Source organism: Aotus nancymaae, unplaced genomic scaffold (assembly GCF_030222135.1).
Source record: "Aotus nancymaae isolate 86718 unplaced genomic scaffold, 86718_ANA_hifiasm-v0.15.2.pri h1tg000062l, whole genome shotgun sequence".
Classification (NCBI taxonomy): Eukaryota; Metazoa; Chordata; class Mammalia; order Primates; family Aotidae; genus Aotus; species Aotus nancymaae.
This window is the reverse complement of record NW_026988476.1, coordinates 9,435,715-9,448,241: the sequence shown is the minus strand read 5'-3', so window position 1 is coordinate 9,448,241 and position 12,527 is coordinate 9,435,715. Positions and strand designations below refer to the sequence as shown.

Below are 12,527 nucleotides of genomic sequence, written 5' to 3'. Positions count from 1 at the left end.
ACATGAACTCATCGTTTTTTATGACTGCATAGTATTCCATGGTTTATATGTGCCACATTTTCCTTGTCCAGTCTATCATCAATGGGCATTTGGATTGGTTCCAGGTCTTTGCTATTGTAAACAGTGCTGCAATGAACATAAGTGTGCATGTGTCCTTATAATAAAATGATTTATAATCCTTTGGATATATACCCAGTAATGGAATTGCTGGGTCAAATGGGATTTCTATTTCTAGGTCCTTGAGGAATCACCACACTGTCTTCCACAATGGTTGAACTAATTTACCCTCCCACTAACAGTGTAAAAGTGTTCCTATTTCTCCACATCCTCTCCAGCATCTGTGGTCTCCAGATTTTTTATTTTTTATTTTCTTTTTTGAGACAGAGTTTCGCTCTTGTTACCCAGGCTGGAGTGCAATGGCATGATCTCGGCTCACCGCAACTTCCACCTCCTGGGTTCAAGCAATTCTCCTGCCTCAGCCTCCTGAGTAGCTGGGATTACAGGCACGCGCCACCATGCCCAGCTAATTTTTTGTATTTTTAGACGGGGTTTCACCATGTTGACCAGGATGGTCTCGATCTCTTGACCTCGTGATCCACCCGCCTCGGCCTCCCAAAGTGCTGGGATTACAAGCGTGAGCCACTGCGCCCAGTCCATGTCTCCAGATTTTTTAATGATCGCCATTCTAACTGGCATGCAATGGTATCTCAATGTGGTTTTGATTTGCATTTCTCTAATGACCAGTGAGGATGAGCATTTTTTCATATGTTTGTTTGCCTCATATATGTCTTCTTTTGAAAAGTGTTCATATCCTTAACCCACTTTTGAATGGGTTTGTTTTGTTCTTGTAAATCTGTTTTAGTTCTTTGTAGATTCTAGATATTAGCCCTTTGTCAGATAGGTGGATTGCAAAAATTTTTCCCATTCTGTTGGTTGCTGGTTCACTCTAATGATTGTTTCTTTTGTTGTATAGAAGCTTTGGAGTTTAATTAGATCCCATTAGTCTATTTTGGCTTTTGTTGCCAATGCTTTTGGTGTTTTAGTCATGAAGTCCTTGCCTATGCCTATGTCCTGAACAGTTTTGCCTAGGTTTTCTTCTAGGGATTTTATGGTGTTAGGTCTTTTGTTTAAGTCTTTAATCCATCTGGAGTTAATTTTAGTGTAAGATGTCAGGAAAGGGTGCAGTTTCTGCTTTCTGCACATGGCTAGCCAGTTTCCCCAACACCATTTATTAAACAGGAAATCCTTTCCCCATTGCTTGTTTTTGTGAGGTTTGTCAAAGATCAGATGGTTATAGATGTGTGACGTTGCCTCTGAGGCCTCTGTTCCGTTCCATTGGTCTATATCTCTGTTTTGGTACCAGTACCATGCTGTATTGATTACTGTAGCATCTGTTGTAATATAGTTTGAAGTCAGGTAGCATGATGCCTCCAACTTTGTTCTTTTTGCTTAGAATTAACTTGGCTCTGTGGGCTCTCTTTTGATTTCATATGAAGTTTAAGGTGGTTTTTTCCAGTTCTCTGAAGAGGGTCATAGGTAGCTTGATGGGGATAGTGTTGAATTTATAAATTACTTTGGGCAGTATGGCCATTTTCACAATATTGATCTTCCTAACCATGAACATGGAATGTTTTTCCATCTGTTTGTGTCTTCTCTTATTTCCTTGAGCAGTGGTTTGTAGTTCTCCTTGAAGAGATCCTTTACATCTTTTGTTAGTTGTATTCCTAGGTATTTTATTCTCTTTGTAGCAATTGTGAATGGCAGTTTGTTCTTGATTTGGCTCTCTTTAAGTCTGTTATTGATGTATTGGAATGCTTGTGGTTTCTGCACATTGATTTTGTATCCTGAGACTTTGCTGAAGTTGCTTATCAGTTTCAGGAGATTTTGGACTGAGATGATGGGGTCTTCTAAATATACAATCATGTCATCTGCAAATAGAGACAATTTGACTTCCTCCTTTCCTAATTGAATACCCTTTCTTTCTTTTTCTTGCCTGATTGCTCTGGCTAGAACTTCCAATACTATATTGAATAGGAGTGCTGACAGAGGGCATCCTTGTCTAGTGCCAGATTTCAAAGGGAATGCTTCCAGTTTTTGCCCATTCAGTATGATATTCGCTGCGGGTTTGTCATAAATAGCTTTTATTATTTTGAGATACGTTCCGTCGATACCTAGTTTATTGAGAGTTTTTAGCATAAAGGGCTGTTGAATTTTGTCGAAGGCCTTCTCTGCATCTATTGAGATAATCATGTGGTTTTTGTCTTTGGTTCTGTTTATGTGGTGGATTACATGTATAGAGTTTCATATGTTGAACCAGCCTTGCATCCCTGGGATGAAGCCTACTTGATCATGATGGATAAGCTTTTTGATGTGCTGTTGCAATCGGTTTGCCAGTATTTTATTGAAGATTTTTGCATCTGTGTTCATCGTAGATATTGGCCTTAAGTTTTCTTTTTTTCTTGAGTCTCTGCTAGGTTTTGGTATCAGGATGATGTTGGTCTCATAAAATGATTTGGGGAAGGATTCCCTCTTTTTGGATTGTTTGGAATAGTTTCAGAAGGATGGTACCAGCTCCTCTTTGTATGTCTGGTAGAATTTGGCTATGAACCCATCTCGACCTGGGCCTTTTTTGGTTGGTAAGCTATCAATTGCTGCCTCAACTTCAGCCCTTGCTATTGGTCTATTCAGGGTTTTGACTTCTTCCTGGTTTAGGCTTGGAAGGGTGCAAGTGTCCAGGAATTTATCCATTTCTTCCAGGTTTGCTTGTTTATGTGCATAGAGTTGTTTGTAGTAATCTCTGATGGTAGTTTGTATTTCTGTGGAATCTGTGGAGATATCTCCTTTATCGTTTTTTATTGCATCTATTTGATTCTTCTCTCTTCGTTTTTATTAATCTGGTTAGTGGTCTATTTTGTTGATCTTTTCAAAAAACCAGCTCCTGTATTTATTGATTTTTTTGAAGGATATTTTGTGTCTCTATTTCCTTCAGTTCTGCTCTGATCTTAGTTATTTCTTGTCTTCTGCTAGCTTTTGAGTTTTTTTGATCTTGCTCCTCTAGCTGTTTCAATTTTGATGATAGGGTGTCGATTTTAGATCTTCCCTTGCTTCTCATGCGGGGATTTATCGCTATAAATTTTCCTCTAGACACTGCTTTAAATGTGTCCCAGAGATCCTGGTACGTTGTGTCTTCGTTCTTGTTGGTTTCAAAGAACATCTTTATTTCTGCCTTCATTTCATTATTTATCCAATCATCATTCAGGAGCAGGTTGTTCAGTTTCCATATAGTTGTGTGGTTTTGAGTGAGTTTCTTTAGCTTGAGTTCTATTTTGATTACACTGTGGTCTGAGAGACTGGTTGTTATGATTTCCATTCTTTTGCATTTACTGAGGAGTGATTTACTTCCAATTATGTGGTCAATTTTAGCATTAGTGCAATGTGGTGCTGAGAAGAATGTATATTTTGTGGATTTGGGGTGGAGAGTTCTGTAGATGTCTATTAGGTCTGCTTGGCCCAGATCTGTGTTCATGTACTGGATTTTCTTGTTAATTTTCTGTCTTGTTGATCTAATATTGACAGTGGAGTGTTAAAGTCTCCCACTATTATTGTGTGGGAGTCTAAGTCTCTTTGTAGGTCATTAAGAACTTGCTTTATATACCTGGGTGCTCCTGTATTGGGTGCATATATATTTAGTATCGTTAGCTCTTCTTGTTGCGTTGATCCTTTTACCATTATGTAATGCCCTTCTTTGTCTCTTTTGATCTTTGTTGATTTAAAGTCTATTGTATCAGAGACTAGGATTGCAACTCCTGCTTTTTATTGCTCTCCATTTGCTCGGTAAATCTTCCTCTATTCCTTTATTTTGAGCCTATGTGTGTCCTTGCACTTGAGATGGGTTTCCTGGATACAGCACACTGATGGGTTTTTGACTATTTATCCAATTTGCCAGTCTGTGTCTTTTGATTGGGGCATTTACCCCATTTACATTTAAGGTTAATATTGTTATGTGTGAATTTGATCCTGCCATTTTGAGGCTAGCTGGTTGTTTTGCCCATTAGTTGATGCAGTTTCTTCATTGTGTCGATGCTCTTTACCATTGGGTACATTTTTGGAGTGGCAGGTACTGGTTGTTCCATGTTTAGTGCTTCTTTCAGGAGCTCTTGTAAAGCAGGCCTGCTGGTGATGAAATCTCTGAGCAATTGCTTGTTTGTAAAGGATTTTATTTCTCCTTTGCTTATGAAGCTTAGTTTGACTAGATATGAAATTCTAGGTTGAAAGTTCTTTTCTTTAAGGTGTTGAATACTGGCCCCCACTCTCTTCTGGCTTGTAGGGTTTCTGCTGAGAGATCTGCTGTGAGTCTGATGGACTTCCCTTTGTGGGTAACCCGACCTTTCTCTCTGGCTGCCCTTAGTATTTTTCCCTTAATTTCAACCCTGGTGAATCTGACGATTATGTGCCTTGAGGTTGCTCTTCTTGAGCAATATTTTTGTGGTGTTCTTTGTATTTCCTGGACTTGAATATTGGCCTGCCTTGCTAGGTTGGGGAAGTTTTCCTGGATAATATCCTGAAGAGTGTTTTTCAGTTTGGATTCATTCTCTCCATCACATTCAGGTACACCTATCAAACGTAGATTAGGTCTTTTCACATAATCCCATATTTCTTAGAGGCTTTGTTCATTTCCTTTTGCTCTTTTTTCTCTAATCTTGCCTTCTTGTTTTATTTCATTCAGCTGACCTTCAATCTCTGATACCCTTTCTTCTCCTTGGTTGATTCAGTTATTGAAACTTGTGTATGATTCACAAAGTTCTCATGTTGTGTTTTTCAGCTTCATCAGTTCATTTATATTCTTCTCTAAGCTGTTTATTCTTGTTAGCATTTTGTCAAATCTTTTTTTAATGTTCTTAGTTTCTTTGCATTGGGTTAGGACATGTTCTTTTGGCTCAGAGTAGTTTGTTATTACCCACCATCTGAAGCCCGTTTCTGTGAATTCATCAGACTCATTCTCCATCCAGCTTTGTTCCCTTTCTCGTGAGGAGTTGTGATCCCTTGGAGAAGGAGAGGCATTCTGGTTTTGGGTGTTTTCATCCTTTTTGTGCTGGTTTCTTCCTATCTTTGTGGATTTATCTACCTGTGGTCTTTGTAGTTGACTTTTGGATGGGGTCTCTGAGCGGATGTCCTTTTTGTTGATGATGAAGTTATTTCTTTCAGTTTTTAGTTTTCCTTCTAACAGGCCCCTCTGCTGTAGGACTGCTGGAGGTCTACTCCAGACCCTGCTTGCCTGGGGATCATCTGTAGCAGCTGCAGAACAGTAAGGGTTGCTGCCAGTTTCTTCTTCTGTTATTTGTGTCCCAGAAGGATACCTGCCAGATGTCAGCCAGAGCTCTCCTTTATGATGTGTCTCTGGATATACTGGGGTCAGGGAGCTACTTGAGGAGACAGTCTGTCCCTTATAGGAGCTCAAGTGCTGAGCTGTGAGCTCCTTTGTTCCGTTCAGAGCTGCTGGGCAGATATGTTTAAGTCTGCTGCAGTGGAACTCATAACTGCCTTTTTTCCCCAGGTGCTCTGTCCTGGGAAAGTGAGGCTTCATTTATAAGTTCCTGACATGCTGCTGCCTTTTATTAGAGATGCCTTGCCCAGCAATGAGGTAGCCTAGTCACAGTCTGCCAGCAGATGTGTTCCTGAGCTGCCATGGGCTCTGCCCAGCTGCTGTGAGAACTTCCTTGCAGTTTTGTTTATAGAGGTAGAGTTAGAACTGCCTCAGTAATGGAGGACTGCCTCAGTAACGGCGGACTGCATCTGTAATGGTGGACTGCCTCACTAATGGTGGACTGCCTCGGTAGTGGTGGACTGCCTTGGTAATGGTGGACGCCCTTCCCCCTACAGAGCCGGACCATTGTGGGTCTAGCTGTGCTTGCTGTGAAACTCAATCCAGAGTGTTTTAGATTGCTGGTCTTTGTGGGGGTGGGACCTGCTGTGCCAGATTACCTGGCTCCCTGTTTCAGCCCTCTTTTTTTACAGTTGCATGGGTGACTCTGTCTCCCAGGCGTTCCAGGTGCCAGTTGAAATGTCCGCCCAGATTTGTGTGAGTTTTTGTGCAGAGACCCAGTGCACTGGCTGAAACAGCCATGCTGGAATCTCATGGCGCTTTTCCACCTGGGAATCTCCTGGTCTGTGGGCAGTAAAAATTCATTTGGAAATGTGGTGATCACTCACCCTCTGTGTGCTTGCTGGGAACTGCACTCCAGAGCTGTTCCTATTCAGCCATCTTGGATTCTCCTAGCCAAATTTCTTTTTAAATTTTTTAATTTTTATTTATTTTTTTGAGACAGAGTTTCACTCTTGTTACCCAGGCTGGAGTGCAATGGCGCGATCTTGGCTCACTGCAACCTCCACCTCCTGGGTTCAGGCAATTCTCCTGCCTCAGCCTCCTGAGTAGTTGGGATTACAGGCACACGACACCATGCCCAGCTAATCTTTTGTATTTTTAGTAGAGACGGGGTTTCACCATGTTGACCAGGATGGTCTCTATCTCTTGACCTTGTGATCCACCCGCCTCGGCCTCCCAAAGTGCTGGGATTACAGGCGTGAGCCACCGTGCCCAACCTCCTAGCCAAATTTCTTAAGCCCTCATATAAACTGTATCCCTGACTCTGTCATTGTGTACATACACAGTTTAAATATACCCAGGGAGAGCATCCCTTTCTTGCCAGTCCCAGCAAGGAGATACTGCAGCCTCCTCTGTACATAGGTTCCCTTGTAAATACTTTGGACTGATCACTGATGCTTAGTGCTTCTTTCTTTGGAATCCAGCCAGCCTTATTTCCAAATGTTTTGGGACAGTCCCTTATGGGAATTCCTCTGCTCCCTCTTTTGGGGTGACTGCAGCCTCAGGTTTAGCCAGGATCAAACGGTTTTTATCCAAAAGAAATGAAATTAGGGTCTTGAAGGGGTCTTTTCAGTTCCATTCATTGCAACATTCACAGTAGCCAAGGGGTGAAAACAACCTCTATATTTATGGATGAATGGATAAATGCATAAACAAAATGTGATATATGCATATAATGGAATACTATTTATCCTCAAAAGAGATTTTTGGGCCAGGCACGGTGGCTCACACCTGTAATCCCAGCACTTTGGGAGGTCAAGGCAGGTGTTTCATGAGGTCAAGAGATCGAGACCATCCTGGCCAACATAGTGAAACCCCATCTCTACTAAAAGATAAAAATTAGCTGGGTGTCTGTAGTCCCAGCTACTCGGGAGGCTGAGGCAGGAGAATTGCTTGAACCCGGGAGGTGGAGGTTGCAATGAGCCGAGATCGTGCCACTGCACTCCAGCCTGGCGCCTGGCGACAAAGCAAGACTCTGTCTCAAAAAAAAAAAAAAAAAAGATTTTTGGCTGAGTGCAGTGGCTCACGCCTATAATCCCAGCACTTTGGGAGGCTGAGGTGGGCAGATCACCTGAGGTCAGGAGTTCAAGATCAGCTTGGCCAACGCGGCAAAAACCTGTCTCTACTAAACATACAAAAAAATTAGCTGGGTGTGGTGGTGGGCACCTGTAGTCCCAGCTAATCGGGGGGCTGAGACAAAAGAATCGCTTAAACCTGGGCAGTGGAGGTTACCGTGAGCTGAGATCGTGCCACTGCACTCTAGCCTGGGCGACAGATTGAGACTCTGTCTCAATAAATAAAAAAAAAAATTCAGGCTGGGCTTGGTGGCTCGTGCCTGAAAAACCAGCACTTTGGGAGGCTGAGGTGGGTGGATCACAAGGTTAAGAGATTGAGACCATGGTGAAACCCTGTCTTTAAAAAATAAAAATAAATAAATAAATAAAAATTTCATAAGCTTCAACATGGTGAACCTTGAGGACATTATGCTAAGTGAAGTAAGCCAGTTACAGAAGAGCAAATACCACATCATTTCACTTTTATGAGCTATCTAAAGTGGTCAAACTTAGAAGCAGAAAGTAGAATGGTGGTTACACAGGAATAATGGGAGGGAAAAATGAGAGTTGTTCAGTGGGTATAGCGTTTCAGTCATGCAAATTGAAAAAGTTGTAGAGATCTGTATGACAGTGTGCATATAGGTAACAATACTGTAGTGTACACTTAAAACACCTGTTGAGGGTGGATTTCTTTTTTTTTTTTTTGAGATGGAGATTCACTCTTGCTGCCCAGGCTGGAGGGTAGTGGCGGGATCTTGGCTCACTGCAACCTCTGCCTCCTGGGTTCAAGTGATTCTCCTGCCTCAGCCTCCCAAGTAGCTGGGAGTATAGGTGCCTGCCACTATGCCCAGCTAAATTTTTTTGTATTTTTAGTAGAGATGGAGTTTCACCATGTTGGCCAGGCTGGTCTCGAATTCCTGACCTCAGGTGATTCACCTGTCTTGGCCTCCCAGAGTGCTGGGATTACAGGTTTGAACAACCGGACCCAGCCAGATTTCATGTTTTTTAACCACAGTAACAAAAGAACATAACACAAAGTTTGCACTGCAGAAAGCACAATTTAAAAAAAAAAAAAGGAAAACTATAGTGCATACCACACAAATGAATATTTGCAATTTTTTTGGTAATAATAGAGACGGGGTCTCCCTGTGTTGCCCAGGCTGGTCTCGAACTCCCAGACTCAAGTGATCCACCTGCCTCGGCCTTCCAAAGTGCTAGGATACAGGAGTGGGACACTACGTCCAGCCAAATATATGTGTTTTAAAAATGCACGTATAGGCTGGGCGTGGTGGCTCATGCCTGTAATCCCAGCACTTTGGGAGGCTGAAAGTGGGTGGATCACCTGAGGTCAGGAGTTCGAGACCAGCCTGGCCAGCATGGTGAAACCCCGTCTCTAAGATAAAATAAAATAAAATGCATGTATAACTTTAAAACATATACTTTAACCCAGCAATTCCACTTCTACAAAGTTAACCTAAGTAAGTAAATGAATATGCAAACTTGTATGTATAAGGATTTTCACTATTTGGTTAAGTGTCCTTCGATGGTACTTCATTAAATTGTGATGCTAACATACAAGGATATTCTATGCAGCTGTTAAAAAGGATGAAATACATCTACATGAATTTACATAGAAGGATGTTAACTGGTATATTAAGATAAATTTTGCTATAGGATGCTGCACATACAATATTTAAGCATATATAATGAATATATATACATATATAGTATAAAAAGACTGAAAGTTACAAACAAATTATATAGTAGTTCTCTGAAATTTTTGACATTAAGTTTCTATATTATTTGGAATTCTTATTTTTTTTGAGACGGAGTCCACTCTTACTGCCCAGGCTGGAGTGCAATGGCACGACCTCGGCTCACTGCAACCTCCACCTCCTGGGTTTAAGCAATTCTTCTGCTTCAGCCTCCTGAGTATCTGGATTACAGGCACCCGCCACCACACCTGGCTGATTTTTTGTACTTTTAGTAGACATGGGTTTTCACCATTTTGGCCAGGCTGGTCTCGAACTCCTGACCTCAAGTGATCCACCCACCTCAGCCTCCCAAGTGCTGGGATTACAGGTGTGAGCCACCATGCCCAGCCTATTTGGAACTTTTAAATAATCATCCCCTCAATACATATTTTTTATTTGGAGTAGGAAAACATGATAAAACAACCAGTGATTTTTAAACTTTTTGGAATCCTAGGATTCCACAGGGTGCCTGATACAGTTTGGCTGTGTCCCCACCTGACTCTCAACTTGAATTGTATCTCCCAGAATTCCCACATGTTGTGGGAGGGACCCAGGGGGAAGTAGTTGAATCATGGAGGCTAGACTTTCCTGTGCTATTCTCAGGATAGTGAACTATTCTCGTGATAGTGAATAAGTCTCACGAGATCTGATGGGTTTATCAGGGGTTTTCACTCTTGCTTCTTCCTCATTCTCTCTTGCTGCTGCTATGCAAGAAGTGCCTTTCGCCATCTCCCATGATTGTAAGGCTTCCCCAGCCACGTGGAGTTGTAAGTCCAATTAAACTTCTTTCTTTTGTAAATTGCCCAGTGTCAGGTATGTGTTTACCAGCAGTGTGAAAATGGACTAATAGAGTAAATTGGTACCAGTAGAGTGGGGCATTGCTGAAAAGATAACCCAAAAATGTGGAAATGACTTTGGAACTGGGTAACAGGCAGAGATTGGAACAGTTTGAAGGGCTCAGAAGACAAGAAAACATAGGAAAGTTTGGAACCTTCTAGAGACTTGTTGAATGGCTTTGCCCAAAATGCTGATAGCTATATGGACAATAAAATCCAGGCTGGGGTGGTCTCACATGAAGATGAGGAACTTGTTGGGAACTGGAGCAAAGGTGACTCTTGTTATGTTTTAGCAAAGAGACTGGTGGCATTCTGCCCCTGCCCTAGAGATTTGTGGAACTTTGAACTTGAGAGAGAGGATTTAGGGTATCTGGCTTAAGAAATTTCTAAGCAGCAAAGCATTCAAGAGGTGACTTGGGTACTGTTAAAGTCATTCAGTTTTAAAAGGGGAACAGAGGATTAAAGTTCAGAAAATTTGCAGCCTGTGATAGAAAAGAAAAACCCATTTTCTGGGGAGAAATTCAAGCCAGCTGCATAATTTGCATAAGTAACAAGTAAAGAGCCTAATGATGATCCCCAAGACCATGGGGAAAATGTCTCCAGGCCATGTCAGAGACCTTCATAGCAGCCCCTCTCATCACAGGCTGGGAGGCCCAGAAGGAAAAAGTGGTTTCGTAGGCCGGACCCAGGGTCCCCATGCTGTGTGTTGCCTAGGGGCTTGGTACCTTTGTCCAGGTTGCTCCAGCTGGCCAAAGTACAGCTCAGGCTGTGGCTTCAGAGGTGGAAGCCCCAAGCCTTAGCAGCTTTCATGTGGTGTTGAGCCTGCGGGTACACAGAAGTCAAGAATTGAGGTTTGGGAACCTCCACCTAGATTTCAGAAGATATATGGAAACGCCTGGATGCCCAGGCAGAAGTTTGCTGCAAGGGCGGGGCCCTCATGGAGCACTTCTGCTAGGGTAGTGAATAAGGGAAATGTGGGGTTGGAGCCTCCACATAGAGTCCCTACTTGGGCACCACCTAGTGGAGCTGTGAGAAGAGGGAGACCATCTTCCAGACCCCAGGATGGTAGATCCATGAACAGCTTGTACCATGTACCTGGAAAAGCCACAGACATTCAACACCAGCCCGTGAAAGCAGCCAGGAGGGAGGCTGTACCCTGCAAAACCATAGGGGTGGAGCTGCCTAAGACCATGGGAACTCACCTTTTCATCAGCATGACCCAGATGCCAGATGGCAGACATGGAGTCAAAGGAGATCATTTTGGAACTTTAAGATTTGATTGCCTCACTGGATTTCAGACTTGAATGGGGCCCATAGCCCCTTTGTTTTGGCCAATGTCTCCCATTTGGAATGGCTGTATTTACCCAATGCTTGTACCCCCATTGTATCTAGGACTAAGTAACTAACTTGCTTTTGATTTTACAGGCTCATAGATGGAAGAGATTTGCCTTGTCTCAGATGAGACTTTGGACTTATTGGTTAATGCCAAAATGAGTTAAGATTTTGGGGGACTGTTGGGAAGGCATGATTGGTTTTGAAATGTGAGGACATGAGATTTGGAGGGGTCAGGGGAGTAGAATGATATGGTTTGACTGTGTCCTGAACCAAATCTCAACTTGAATTGTATTTCCTAGAATTACCATGTGTTGTGGGAGGGACCCAGGGGCAGGTAATTGAATCATGGAGGCCTGTCTTTCCCATGCTATTCTCATGATAGTGAATAAGTATCAAGAGATCTAAAGGGTTTATCAGGAGTTTTTGCTTTTGATTCTTCCTTATTCTTTTTTTTTTTTTCTTTTTGAGACTGATTTTTGCTCGTCACCCAGGCTGGAGTGCAATGGCGCTATCTTGGCTCACTGCAACCTTTGCCTCCCAGGTTCAAGCAACTCTCCTGCCTCAGCCTCCCGAATAGCTGGAATTACAGGCATGCATCACCATGCCTGGCTAATTTTTTGTATTTTTAGTAGAGGCTTCACCATGTTGGTCAGGCTGGTCTCAAACTCCTAACCTCAGGTGATCCACCCACCTTGGCCTCCCAAAGTGGTGGGATTACAGGCATAGTGTAATCCCACCACTTTGGGAGGCCAAGGTGGGTGGATCAGCCCTTCTTCAATCTCTCTTGCTGCTACCATTTAAGAAGTGCCTTTCACCCTCCTTCATGATTGTGAGACCTTCCCCAGCCACGTGGAACTGTAAATCCAATTAAACCTCTTTCTTTTGTAAATTGCCCAGTCTCTGGTATTTCTTTATCAGCAGTGTGATTAACACAGTGCCCAAGGCTGGGAGCTGGGTGGGGGTAGAGGATAGCCCTGAAGCTACAGGAAGTCAACAGGTGCACCTGGTAAAGACCTTTTGGTTTAAAATATCTGCTTCTCTGGTTTAAAATATTTCTGGTCAGGCACAGTGGCTCACGCTTGTAACACGAGCATGTTGGGAGGCTGAGGCGGGCAGATCACTTGAGGTGAGGAGTTCAAGACCAGCTTGGCCAACATGGCAAAAC

The 12,527-nt window shown here is 42.8% G+C and overlaps 1 long non-coding RNA gene across 1 annotated transcript; it reads left to right on the top strand.

Annotated features, from left to right (window-relative positions):
- Positions 1 to 7,357: 7,357 nt before the first annotated feature.
- On the top strand, positions 7,358 to 12,251 carry LOC135270423 (uncharacterized). Its single transcript, XR_010338566.1, has 2 exons — positions 7,358 to 12,040; positions 12,117 to 12,251. It is a non-coding gene; the product is annotated as an uncharacterized LOC135270423 (long non-coding RNA).
- Positions 12,252 to 12,527: the final 276 nt, after the last annotated feature.